Source organism: Glycine max, chromosome 16, assembly GCF_000004515.6.
Source record: "Glycine max cultivar Williams 82 chromosome 16, Glycine_max_v4.0, whole genome shotgun sequence".
Lineage (NCBI taxonomy): Eukaryota > Viridiplantae > Streptophyta > Magnoliopsida > Fabales > Fabaceae > Glycine > Glycine max.
This window is the reverse complement of record NC_038252.2, coordinates 27,823,215-27,837,100: the sequence shown is the minus strand read 5'-3', so window position 1 is coordinate 27,837,100 and position 13,886 is coordinate 27,823,215. Positions and strand designations below refer to the sequence as shown.

Sequence of the window (13,886 nt, the reverse complement as noted above, 5' to 3'; positions counted from 1 at the left end):
ATCTCAACTTATCTATCATATTTCTTCAAAGGTTGAACCCGATGAGAAATGCCTAAATATTAAACAGCTTGAGCAGCAAGTGTACATGTTTGCACTAGATAGAGGCATGATTCAACAAGATAAGGCACTTAACAGTTATAAAACGAGCGGCAGCTATCAGCTATATATGTCTGCAATAATACATGCATGTGATGTGTTAGGTATATAATGGTTACTAATTATTAGAATTTATGTTTGGACACTTTTCAAAAAGTAATAAAAAGTGTATGTTACTAGGTTTAAGCTTTAATTATTAGATTGTTTATTTAAAAATGACTAGCTTTACGCTTTAAACACATCATCCTCTTACTTATATACCCTTTAATTTGTTTGTTTCTAACCCACAAATGTGAGATTTATTCACCAACAATCTCATTCCTTCAATCTCTAGCTTAAGCAACCAAGCTTCTTTTATTTATTATCTGGATTTGTACCTACTTCTTTTTTAAAGTTTCAGAGGTCTCAAATCTATTTTTTTATTTAATTTTTTAAGCTTGACATATATATATATATATATATATATATTGAGCCTTCTTTTGCCCGTACGTCCGTAATTTTTTTCTTCACTATTTTGGGCTTCAAATTTTATCTTAGATATGTTTGAACATTGAACCCTTGTTTAAATGTGAAAAAGTGAATGTGTTAGCGAGCTTTCAACTTAAGTGGTTTGTATGTTTAAATTAAAATTCATTGAAACTTTGAACTAATGATTATCTTACTTTTGCATCCTTTAATTTCCTAAGCCACCAATATGCAACTTATTATATATCCAACAGTTATCTCTTAAATATGCCTGTCTCATTATTTTTGGAGAGTTAAGTTACAAAAAGATCATAATCGTAAGAATTCTTCATGCAACGGACAACTTATCTTTGACTAAACCAAGAAATTGAATAGATCAATATGTTTATGATTCTTGATCTTTACAAAGATAAGTTATTATCAGAAAATATTGCAGTAATATAATCACTAAACATTGCAACAACATAATTAAGCAAGCAACTATATAGACACCTGTCCCCTATCTTCTGCCTCTACAATCCAAAATGCTCAAATTGATCAAAGTAAAGGGCTTCTGAAAATTCTTTTGCAAAAAACAAACTCTTGTTGACCTTGAATGTGTTCCACCAAATGACATGCTAGTCCAGTTAGATACGTTGGTGTCAAAATAATTTGTTGCCTCTTTGTTCCAAAATCATACACCTCATAAAATTCTGACTGTAAAAATTCGTTTTTAAACTCATTCTCCATAAAAAAGCAGGAGTCTTAATTCCTCCTTTGCCTATCAATTGAATCGTTTCAGCTGTGATAGCCTTTCAACAAGAGCAGTAAATCAGAAAACCATCATCTTCCTTAGAGTCTGGAAAAGAAAAATCCCAATACAAACAATGTTTATCCGCAACACACAATTAGGAATTTACATTAGTCATCTAAGGCTTATTTATAATTGTTAGGCTTCTTAACTGAGTAGCTAACAATAGAATCAACTAACTAAAACATTCTTACCAATCGCTTCAACCCCCACCCTTTCTTAACAGTTGCTTTTTACAACTGATAAGGTCAGCCTCTGGTATAGCTATAGTTGTATGGGGCGTTATCCTTGTTATGATTGTCTTTTCCATAGAAGCAACAGTTACGAACTCACGCAAATGCGAGATTATACAATATTGTTGTCTTGCCATTGAAGCAGCATTAAGGCAGGATGCAAATGTCAATTAATGCTCTGTTTTGGTTTTTAGCAGAACATCTGCAATATGCACACGAACATGGTCATGAAGTTGAAATTCAATGGACGTTGTCACACTAGTATGATCAACCATCATTATTGGACGTCTCGCATTTTTGTTGACATGTACAAATTTGGTTAATCAGTTTCAATGTGACAGACTACTATCAGGTATCATTATTCAAGATGGAATACAATTTTAATTATTTTATTTTTTTTACTGAATACTGACATGAAAAACATCAATCTAGAGCCATAGATCCCAACAAAGTTGGCAGCTAAGACACTCTCAATCAAATTCCGCATGCCCCTTTATTAAAAAATAAAAATTTGAAGCACGTAAAAGGAGGATAATATCCGTCCTGAAGAAACAAGGATTACAACAATCAAGAAAATCCATAATTGGGCAAGCCCTATCCTAGCAAACTGCTCAGAAAGAAAAGTAGGGATGCACCATAAGAAACCCTGTGAGTTAATACCAAAATTAGCCAACTTGTCCACGCATTGATTCCCCTCCCTAAAGATGTGAGAAGTAACGAAGTCCATTTCATGTGTCAGCAGCAAACAATTCTTAAAGTGATTGCGTAATTGCCAATGGACAATATGAAGGGATTTGAAAAAAGCAACCACCAAAGAGGAGTCACACTCTAACCATAACTTCCTTCAACCTTTCTCAAAATCTGTTTTAATGGCAATCATGGCCACACTGAAACAAAATAAAATTACAATACATTATACAATGAAAGACAATCAAACCAAAAAGTTTCGTTGAAACAGAGATTTTACATTACATGGTAAACATCAATACTAAATATCCTACACATCTAGTAATCCATAAAGCTTTCATACAAGATTGCAATTTTGAAGCTAATCAGCCATAAACAACAAACTTTGTGCTACAATTCAGAATACAAATATTAATGGTGATAGAGAAAAGTTAAAGACTGAATTTCAGTAATAAACTAATTGAAACTGAAAATCTAGCTAGCCATTGCAAAAAAGTACATAAATCTAAGCATTATTAAAAGAGGTTTAAATTTTGCAGGAAGTTATTTGAAAACAACAAAAAAAAAAATCTCTAAACAGAACAGGCCATTTATAATTTCTTTGCAATAAGAAAAATAATCATTACTCAAAGCATGAACTAAAGAAATAGAAGAGTTGGTTTTACTAAAGCCAATATGTGTGCCTTTTGACATATATATATTAATAATAAAAGGAATAAAAATTCAAATATTAATTAAAAGTATTTAAAATATTTTTTTAAATACAAGCCTTTCAAAAAGATAAAAGACTCACATTCACCTTTTTAACATCACAATAAAACTTGTCTAAATAAATAATAAATTCACTTTGGCTCAAAAACAAGGACGTCCAAAACTTCAAACAATTAGTATAGAACCTATACCCTAATGTCACATCTTATCAGAGTATTATGTTCTCGTGTCCTCTAGCATGAGGTTCTTCATAGTCATCCACCTATTCATCTGCTCCCACGAATATACACTAAGAGTGAGTTATCACATTCCTAACTAATGAAGAGTAACGATACAACATGTAGGTATAAATATCATAAAAACAAAATAAAACTTACTTAAACATAGCTCACATCATTTCATCACTTTATCATCCAATATCACATCATCACACAATACATTTCATTCATTTTCACAACATTCACGTACTCAAGGATCAAAACACAATGTCATCAAGTCAATCAATATCGATCAATACACAAGCGTTATACAACATATACACTAAGACTCAATCCTATATGCAATGTGATACCATGTCAGTGAAAAATCACGTCGGGCGCTTAGGAGAACATGACAAGACAAATCACACACTAACAAGTCAGGTCACTCTCACTAGGTAAGATCATAGGGAGACCAATCAGGGTCACGGTGTTTTGCGAGAATGCTCCAACCATATGAGATCAACATATGCTTAAAGGAGCACTCAAACTGGGTTACCCCCAAGGCCTACACTTCGAAGAGTCCGTCAGGGTCTCTCCCTTCTGATTCAAGTCCAACCTAGAAAACATTTTAGCACACAGACTCTATCTATGAACTGTACAAAACACACAACTCCTCAAATGTTCTCAAATAGTTTATCTCGTTGCCCTTAAAGGGTCTTAGCATTAACTCGTCGCTCTTAAAAGGGTCTTAGCATTAACTCGTCGCCCTTAAAGGGACTTAGCAGTAACTCGCCGCCCTTAAATAGACTTAGAATTAACTCATCGCCCTTAAAGGATCTTAACATTAACAAGTCGCCCTTAAAGGGACTTAGCATTAACTCGTTGTCCTTAAAGAGACTTAGCATTAACTCGTCGCCTTTAAAGAGACTTATAGTCGTGTGATTGTACAATTCATAGTTCACAACTCAATGCACACAACATCTCAATCACATACATACACAATTTATCACATACACTCGATCTCAATCACAATGGTATAATCTCAATTAACACGTTATCACACCTCATGAATCATATGCACTTTATCTATGAACTATGCAATACACACAACTACTCAATTGTTTTCAAAATCATTTTAACTCGTTGGGTTCCCACAGTGAATCTCATCACAATACTCATCGCCCTTAAAGGGTCTTACAATTGTGTGATTGCACAGTTCATAGCTCACAGCTCAATACACACATCTCAATACACATCTATTTTACCATTAATCACAGGTTCAAATTATTACATACTCACAATTTGAATCACCATTTCATAATCTTAATATAACAATCTATAACCAAAAGTTTATCACAATGTAACATCCCAATTTTTGTAATCTAGATTAAAAAGGATTGTTATTTATAAATAAATAGAGTTTTAGAAAAATGATGAGATTTTATAAATAAATAAATAAGGAGATATAATTATTAATTAAAATAATGATTTGAGAGAAAATAAAAAAGGTATTTCATTTATTTGTTTGATAGAAAATAAAATAGAGTTTGTTTTTATAAAATAAATAAATAAATAAATATAGAGCAAATAATATACTGAATACCCTAGGTATAAATAATTATGTTAAGTCAGATGTCTCTCTTTGACCTCATTTTCGTTTTTCCCATTCTCCTCTTAAAACCCTTTCTTTTTCCCGTAGCCCACCAAACCTGTCTCAGAAAAACGACGATCTCGGACTTGTTCACCGTTAGATCGTCATGAAATTTGAGTTCCGTGTTCGCAACCCAATTGCAAACATTCTCAACGTCGGGAATTTCAAAATCATATCTGAGCTTAGAGGAAAACCCTTCGCATTGTGTCATTATAATTTCCCACAGAAACCAAAAACTGTCTCGGTAAAACTACGATCCCGGTTTCGTTAACCGTTGGATTTTCATGAAATTTGGATATGTTGTTCGAAATTCAATTGCGCAAACTTCAGCCGTTGGGATTTTTGAAATAATATTAGTGGAGGGAGAAAAAGGAATCTCATGAAGACAGTACAAGTGGAGGTTTCAATCTCTTCTCCGTCTCTCTGACGTTTGGGAATTCTATTGAAGCAGTCGGAGGAATAACTAAAGGAATCTCAGGAAACCGCTAGAGATGTTACTATTGCTGGCTGAAGACACGTGAGTCCGCTCAGAGGTAAGAGATGAGTTTATCGCAATTGGAGGTTAGAATGAACATGTGTAGGGATCCTTAGAGAACTAAATTTGGGTTTATTTTTGGATGTTTATTGAATTATAACTTTTCCTTATGATTATAAATACAATATTATTGTGTTCTATGTACCAATTGATGTCCTGATGAGAATTGATTGATAAACTTGAGTGCTCTTGATGTCTTTGTGTTTAACCCATGATTTTGATTAATTGATTTTGATACAATTGTGAGAAATTATTTTAGAGGTTTTACACCCCATGTTGTGATAAAATATTTTGTATAAATTGTTATGTTTAAGTTATGAAATGATGATTCAAACTGTGCGTATGTGATAAATGGAACATGTGACAGATGATGAAATACATGTGTATTGAGATGAGATGTATGTATTGAGTTGTGAACTATGAACTGTGCAATCACACAATCGTAAGACCCTTTAAGGGCGACGAGTATTGTGATGGGATCCACTATGGGAACCCGACGAGTTAAAATAATTTTGAAAACAATTGAGTAAATGTGTGTATTGCATAGTTCATAAGTAAAGTGTATATGATCCATGAGGCGTGATAACATGCTATTTTGATATTATACCATTGTGATTGAGATCGAGTGTATGTGATAAATTGTGTATGTATGTGATTGAGATATTGTGTGCATTGAGTATGAACTATGAATTGTATAATCACACGATTATAAGTCCCTTTAAGGGCGACGAGTTAATGTTAAGTCCCTTTAAAGACGACGAGTTAATGTTAAGTCCCTTTAAGGGCGACGAGTTAATGTTAAGTCCTTTTAAGGGCGACGAATTAATGTTAAGTCCCTTTTAGGGCGACGAGTTAAAACTATTTTGAGAACAATTGAGGAGTCGTGCGTTTTGTACAGTTCATAGATAGAGTCTGTGTGCTAAAATGTTTTTTGGGTTTGACCTGAATCAGGAGGGAGAGGCCCTGACGGACTCTTCGGAATGTAGGCCTTGGGGGTCACACGGTTTGAGTGCTCCTTTAAGCCTATGTTGATCCTATATGGTTGGAGCATTCTCGCAAAACACTGTGACCCTGACTGGTCTCCCTATGATATTACCTAGTGAGAGTGACTTGACTTACTATTGTGTGGTTTGTCTTGTCATGTACTCCTAGGCGCCTGACGAAGTTTTTTACTGACATGGTACCACATTGCATATAGGCTTGAGTCTTAGCATAACTGTTGCATACGCTTGCTAATTGTTTATTATGAAATTGATGTGTTATTATGTCTTGATCGGAGTGTGTGATTCCTGTGTATTGTGATTGATGATTGAAAGGTGTGATTGATGGATGAAAAGTGTGATTGATGAATGACAAAGTGATGAAATAATGTGAGATATGCTAAGTAAACTGTATTTGGCTACTATATGTTGTGTTGTTTCTCTCTAGTAGTTAGAAATGTGATAACTCATTCCCGGTTTGCTGTTTGTGTTTGGATCCTGTGATGATCTTGAACTTTGTGCTCGGGGGAGCAGATGAATAGGTGGATGACTATGAAGAACCTCGTGCTAGAGGACACGGGAACACCATGCTCTGATAGGATGTGACATTAGGATATAGGTTCTATATTAATTGTATGAAACTTAGATGGCCTTCTTTGATCCGAAGTGAATTTATTATTTATTTAGAAAAAATTTATGATGATGTTAGAAAAGTGAATGTGAGCCTTTTACCCATTTGAAAGGCTTGTATTTAAAAATGTTTTAAAAATAATTTTAATTAATATTTGAATTTTTATTCCTTTATTAATATATATGTGAGGGGTAGAGGGTGTCACACACAACATGGAGAGTAAAACCCCTCAAATAATTTCACACAATTATATCAAAACCAATTAATCAAAATCATAGATATAAAAAAAAATAAAAACACCAATATCACTCTATTTTATCAACTAATTTGCATTAGGACATCAATAATGTATTTATAATAATAAAGGAAAAATTATAATTTAATAAACATCTCAAAATAAATCCAATTTAATTTTTTAAGGATCCCTACCCATGCTTATTCTAACCTCAATTGTGATAAACTCATTCCTTATCTCGATGTAGTCGCTCAAGCGTTCTCCGTTATGAATTGTGATGTTTCTGATGCTATCTAGAGCTCCTCCTCCGGTTGCTCTGTTAGGATTCCCAAACGTTAGAGAGAATGAGAAGGGATTGAAGCCTCCATTTGTACTGTCTTCGTGAGATTTCGTTTTCTCTCTCCACAAATATTATCTCGCAAATCCTAATGGTGAAGGTGTGAGGAATTGAATTTCGAACCACAGCTCAAAATTTCATGACAATTCAATACTTAACGAAACCGGGATCATAGTTTTACTGGGACAGTTTTGGGTTTCTGCGGGAAAAGAAAAGGCTACGATATGAAGTGTATTTCACTCAGCTTCGACATCTTTTTGCAATTCCCAACGATGAGAATGCTAGGAATTGAGTTGTGAACTTGGTGTTTAAATTTTGCAACAATCTAACGATGAATGAGTCCAAGATCGTCTTTTTCTTGAGACAGATTTGGTGGTATGCGGGAAAAGAGAGGATTTTGAGAGGAAAAACGGGGAAAATAAAATTGAGAGAAAGAGGAGGTATTGGGAGTGTCAAAACTAATCTAACATGTCTCTATTTATAGTTAGGGTACTTGTAATCAATTATTTACTCTATTTATTTATTTTTATTATTTTATAAAAATAATCTATATTTTATTCACTATCAAATGAATAAATAAAATATCTTTTTTATTTTCTCTCAAACCATTATTTTAATTAATAAAGTTATTTCTCCTTATTTATTTAATTATAAAAATCTCATATTTTTTTCTAAAACTCTATTTATTTATAAATACAATCCTTTTTAAATTAGTTTATGAAAAATAAAATGTTAAACTTCCAAAGAAACGATTTACTCTCAAGCTTAAGATTTCCAATTGTTGTAGACTTTTTCCAATCCATGTTTGTATTGTACAAGACAGAATTTTCACCCACATCTAATATATATAAACTTCTGCAGTTCTTCAATGTGAGTGGTAGCTTTCCAGTTAAATTGTTGTTTCGTAAGGCCAAAGCTCCCAAATTAACAAGAGTACCCAAGGAGTACCCAAGGACTGTGGAATCTTCCCTGACAATTTATTATCACTTAGATAAAGATATTCTAATGAACTTAGATGTTCCCAACAGTCAGGCAGCTGTCCCATTATTTGATTATTTGACAAATCCAATGTGTCGATTTTTGTGGTTGCACTTTTTCCACACAAGAATGGATTTAAATCCCAAATCTTATTTTTGGAAAGATCCAACATGTAAGCTTGTGATAAAAAAACAGGAATTTCACCTTCAAGTTGATTTGAATTTAGAGTTATAAATCTATCAACATCAGTAAGCTTGATTGGTAGGTTTGGAATTGTACCTTTGAGACTGTTGTTAGACATGTTCAACTCACTTATAGACTGTAACTTGTTCCAAAACCAATCCGGTACAAAGTCATCAATCTCAGCATCAGAAATATCTAGAAAGCTTAACTGGCTTTGAGTCTGGAGCCAACTTGGGAAACTAGGTCCCAACTTGCAAGAACCTAGTCCCAAATGAAATATTTGGAAAGATGGAATCCAGGAAGTAGTAAACTTTAGAGACAATGAGTTGTCTGTTCAGTCTAATTCCATCAATTTGGACAAATTTGTGAGATGCAATTTGTTGATATCACCCTCCAAATAATTCTTCTCTGGGTGAAGACTCTCCAACTGATATAACAAACGAATGCTTTTTGGTATTTCACCCGTTAATTTATTATTGGAAAGATCTAATCTCCTAAAAGATGACAAAATTGAAGAATTTTGAATAATGCTATAAATTTTCCCACTCAAGTTGTTACTGCTAATGTCTAATTCCTGTAATGTGCATATATTTCCAAGAGAAGCTAGAATCTCACCTTGCAGTTTGTTAGAGGAAAGGGTAAGAGCTTCAAGAGAGTTCATTAATTTCCCAAATCCATCTGGAATGGAACCTTCTAACAAGTTATGATCAAGAAAAAGTGTATGAAGATTGGCGGTGAAGTTGGAAATCCAGTGAAATATAGCCAATGATTTCAATAGATTAGAGGAGAGATCAAGGGTGACAAGAGAAGATGAAGACTTTTTTATGGAAGTAGATGGAGCAAGAAAACTTTTATTAGTAAAACCGCACTCTTATAGATAAAGTTCTTGTATGGTGGAGCTGAAGTTGAAATTTCCCAAAATTATTGATGATGTCAGGTCATTAACAGCGAGATCAAGGACCACAAGGGAGGGAAAGTTTGGATAGAGAGGAGACAACAAATCAATATTATTACCATGAAGACGAAGCTCTTGGAGATTATGACTATAGTTGAACAACAATTGAAATGTTGATGATGTCAACATATTATCAGAGAGGTCAAGGATGGAAAGAGAAGTACAAAGGTTGGAATGAGAACGAAACAATGATGAAATATCATGATCTGAAAGACTACAACGAACTAGTCTCAGCTCTCTTAAGTATGGAATAAGCTCAACAATCATTAGTTGCCAGTGACCAGAGGAGCCAAGATTTGGCATTGAATCAAGGCCAAAATTTGTTAAGGAAGAGAGAGAAGATAGCCACTTTGCATCGTTAACCATAAGATCAAAACTGTCAACAAGTCTAAGAGTATGCAAGATAGGAAGATTCCCAACATGGAAAGGGATTGCTTTGGAAAGTGAAGGAAACCCAAGATCAATTAAAATTTAAGTTCAATTATTTTGATTGAGACAAGAAAATACATTTTTTTAATTATAAATAAAACATAATTTGAAATTACTTAACATAATACATAGATATTTTCTATTGGTAGATCTTTTTTATTGGTAAAAAAACAATAATATCATATAAAATAAACAACATGTTAGGCAGTGAATATATGCTCCAATATTTTATTATGTCATGTGATAAGTCAGTAAAACTAAGATTGAATTTTGTTATATTTATCTACATTATGTGTTAACAGTTTGACAAGTAAACCAAATGTCCAAGTAGTAAAACTTGAAAGTCCGAGTGTCGAATTTCACAGAAATTTTGTGTTATATTTTTATTGTATACTTTTCAATTTATAAGAAAATAAATAATTAAAGAGAGGTGTAGAAGAAAGAATAGTAAACAATAACAGAAAATTATAAATAGTAGATAGCAAAATAATTAAGTAGGGAATTCGATGGAATAGGAATGTTAGAACCTAACATGCCTTGTTTGCCTAGGATGTATGAGTTTTGGATTTTTCTTTATCAATTTAGGTGAATTTATCCTACCCACATCTATTCAATTACTTGTCTTTGATGCCTCATGATGACAAACATATTTTACCTACATATCTTCCAAATGCCTTTGCAAAGATTCAATAGATAAAATGTATGAAGCCTTGATTCTAGATGTGTACCTGAATGCATGGGCATAAAGTTATCATCCTATGTCTATCAATGATTTTCTTATGATGTCTTTTCTTTTTGTTCTATTAGAAGTTATCATTTGTCGAACGCCTAACCCCTAAAACTGATGCGTACATATCTTTTTTATATTTTTATTAAGAGTTACCTTCTATCGAGCACCTAACCCCTAACATAATGTAAAGATGAATAATGCATGAAATATAAATGGAAAAGATAATAAGATAGAGAACACCTATTGCATTGATAAATAGGGAGTACATCAAACATCGCTTTGGCTTTTTAGGCTTGTCAGACCCTAATTTGGGGTTTAGTCTCTCATGGCCATTGAGGGCCTTACACTGGAATAGGGGTATAAGAATTGGTGGAAGAGGGGGGATGGAAGAAGGGAATAGAGAAAATGGTGAAAGAGAGAAAAGAATTCCCTAAGGAAAAGTTCTTAGGCTTTGGATAGGTATGAGAGTGCTCTAAGACTTGATGTGTGTTTTACCTTGGCTTGACTCTCTATTTATAGCTGTTGAAATAGACTTGGATCATCGTACACGCGCTTAGCACACTCTGCTCGCTTAGCTCAAGTGCTCATTTTTGCGCTTAGCGAATGCTGCGCGCTTAGCATCAGTCCTGTCTTGTGCGCTTAGTGCGTGCTGCGCACTTAGTGCCAGTGCTTTCCTTCGCGCTCAACACGTGCTGCGCGCTCAGTGAGCCTTTGGGCTAGGCCTGATGTTAAGTTCTTTTTTTCCTTGTTATATATTTCTACAACTTTTTGCTTTTAGTCCCTCCAGTTTTTATATTTGCAGTCAATATTTGAAAAAAAATATCAATTCTTAACAATTAAGCACAAATAATTATTTTTAAAGACAGTTTTGCTTTACTTTTTATTATCAAAAACACAATTATTTAGCAATTATCAGTATGTAATGGTGGAAGTTAAATGTTGGGTGCAAAAGCATTTTCATTTTGAGTGTTTCACTACTACAAATTTTACATATAACATCGGACCTTTAACATTAGTTATTCACATAACCGATGTTAACAAAAGCGCGGTGGCATTTTTGTAAATAAGTACACTTAGTCAACATCGGTTTTGTAAAAACCGATGTTATGGAGTCGATGTTAACATCGGTTTTATTATAACCGATGTTACGTAGTTGATGCTAACATCGGTTATTTTTAAAAAACCAATGTTGTTATCATTATATATTAAACTTCTGAAATTTCACAACCCGCGCGCTTGAACCTTATCGTTCTTCTTCTTTCTCCTTCTGCCTGAGATCGTCTTTGTGTCAAAGTCGTCTGCGCTTCCGTGACTGCAACCACATTGTGGAGATCGTGTTTTTCGAGATCGTCTTTGCCACTTATCCATTGAGGTACGTCCTTTCGTTTTAACATTGGGCGTTCGTCGTTTTAACATTTTCTCACTTTCGCAAGTCGAAGAAAAGTAGGAAAGGAAAGAATCCCGGAAAGGGTACTCCCAGGGCGTTATTGTTGTTTCTCCTTCTGCCTGAGTTCGTGTTTGTCACAAACTGGGTTGTGCTTCCGTGACTGCAACCACATTGTCAGTTCACGTTTGTGGACGTGTCTGCGCTTCCATCAAAGGTATGTCTCTGTTGTGATGTTTCGAAACCCTAGTTAGGCACAAAGGGTTAATAGTAACTGAATCTGTAGTGATTTAGGACCATATGTAACTGCCTTAAGTAGTTATTGCAGAATAAATTATGGAGTAACAATAGGGGGGGTTAGGCAGTTTTTAATGGGTTTTCAGGAAGGGAGAGACGAGGTTGTCAAATTTACACAGAGGGTTTCAGGGATAAAGCTTTGATTTACACAGAGGGTTTCAGGGACAAAGCTTTGATTTACATATTGAATTTCATCCAAATTTTTGACAAGTCATTGTTACTTCCATGAATATTGATATTGTATCATGCTTAATTATATGTATTTGCTTATTCTGATCATTGTGTGTTGTGTGATTATTTCTTCCATGTAGGTACATGATTCCTATTTGTTGTGAGAGTGAAATGATGGGCAGCAGCACCAACTGAGGTGAGTTTATATTTCCTTTTTTTGTCTTTATCTTTGTTAGTTTGTTATATATTTTTTATTTTATATGTTTGAGTTTTTAATGTGTTAAAAATAGAAATAGCCTTCCTTGCCATTGATAGAGTTTTCTGGTTCCATTTGGATAATTTGGCTTCATATTTTTTGATTAGTGGTGTTAAAACTGAATTAATCAAAGTAGCCTTCCCTGCCATTGATATAGTTTTTTGGTTCCATTTGGATAATTTGGCTTCATATTTTTTTATCAGTGGTTCCACACCATACAACTAGATGGTTTAGCCCCAATAGGGATCCCCAAGTAGTAGAAGGGTGTCACCATATGCCTACAATTCAAAAACTGAGTTGCACCATGAACCCAACTGGTATCATCTCTAAATATCCCCACATAGCTCTTTGAGAAATTAATCTTCAATCCAGATGCCATTTCAAAACCCCTAAGCATTGCCTTCAGCACAATTATGTTGTCTCATGAAACTTCACCCACAAACACTGTATCATCTGCATATTGCAGAATATTTACAGGCTCTTTCTCCTTCCCAACCAAGTAGCTTCTGAACAAATCTTTGTTTGTTGCCACCCTCATCATACCAGTCAAGCCTTCTGCTACAATATTAAAAAGCATAGGAGCTAAAGGATCCCCTTGTCTTAGTCCTCTAGAGGGGGCAAATTCCTTTGTAGGGCTACCATTTATTAAGACTGATACAGTGGCTGATTGCATACATGCATTGATCCAATTTCTCCATTTAAGGCAAAAACCCATCCTATCCAGCATATACTCCAGAAATGACCATGAAACCGAGTCATAGGCTTTTTCAAAGTCCACTTTGAAAACCAATGCTGGCTTCTTACACCTTTTAGCTTCCTCTACTACCTCATTGAGAATCAAAGCTCCATGAAGGATGTGTCTATCCTTTATGAAAGTCGATTGCCTTTCATCAATAAGGTCAGCCATCACTTTGCTAAGTCTGTTTGCCAATAATTTGGCTATTACTTTGTA

The 13,886-nt window shown here is 34.1% G+C and overlaps 1 pseudogene; it reads left to right on the top strand.

Moving 5' to 3' along the window:
* LOC102668188 (pleiotropic drug resistance protein 1-like) overlaps window positions 1-13,191 on the top strand; it is a 37,522-nt pseudogene extending 24,331 nt beyond the window's left edge.
* The last annotated feature ends 695 nt before the right edge of the window (window positions 13,192-13,886 follow it).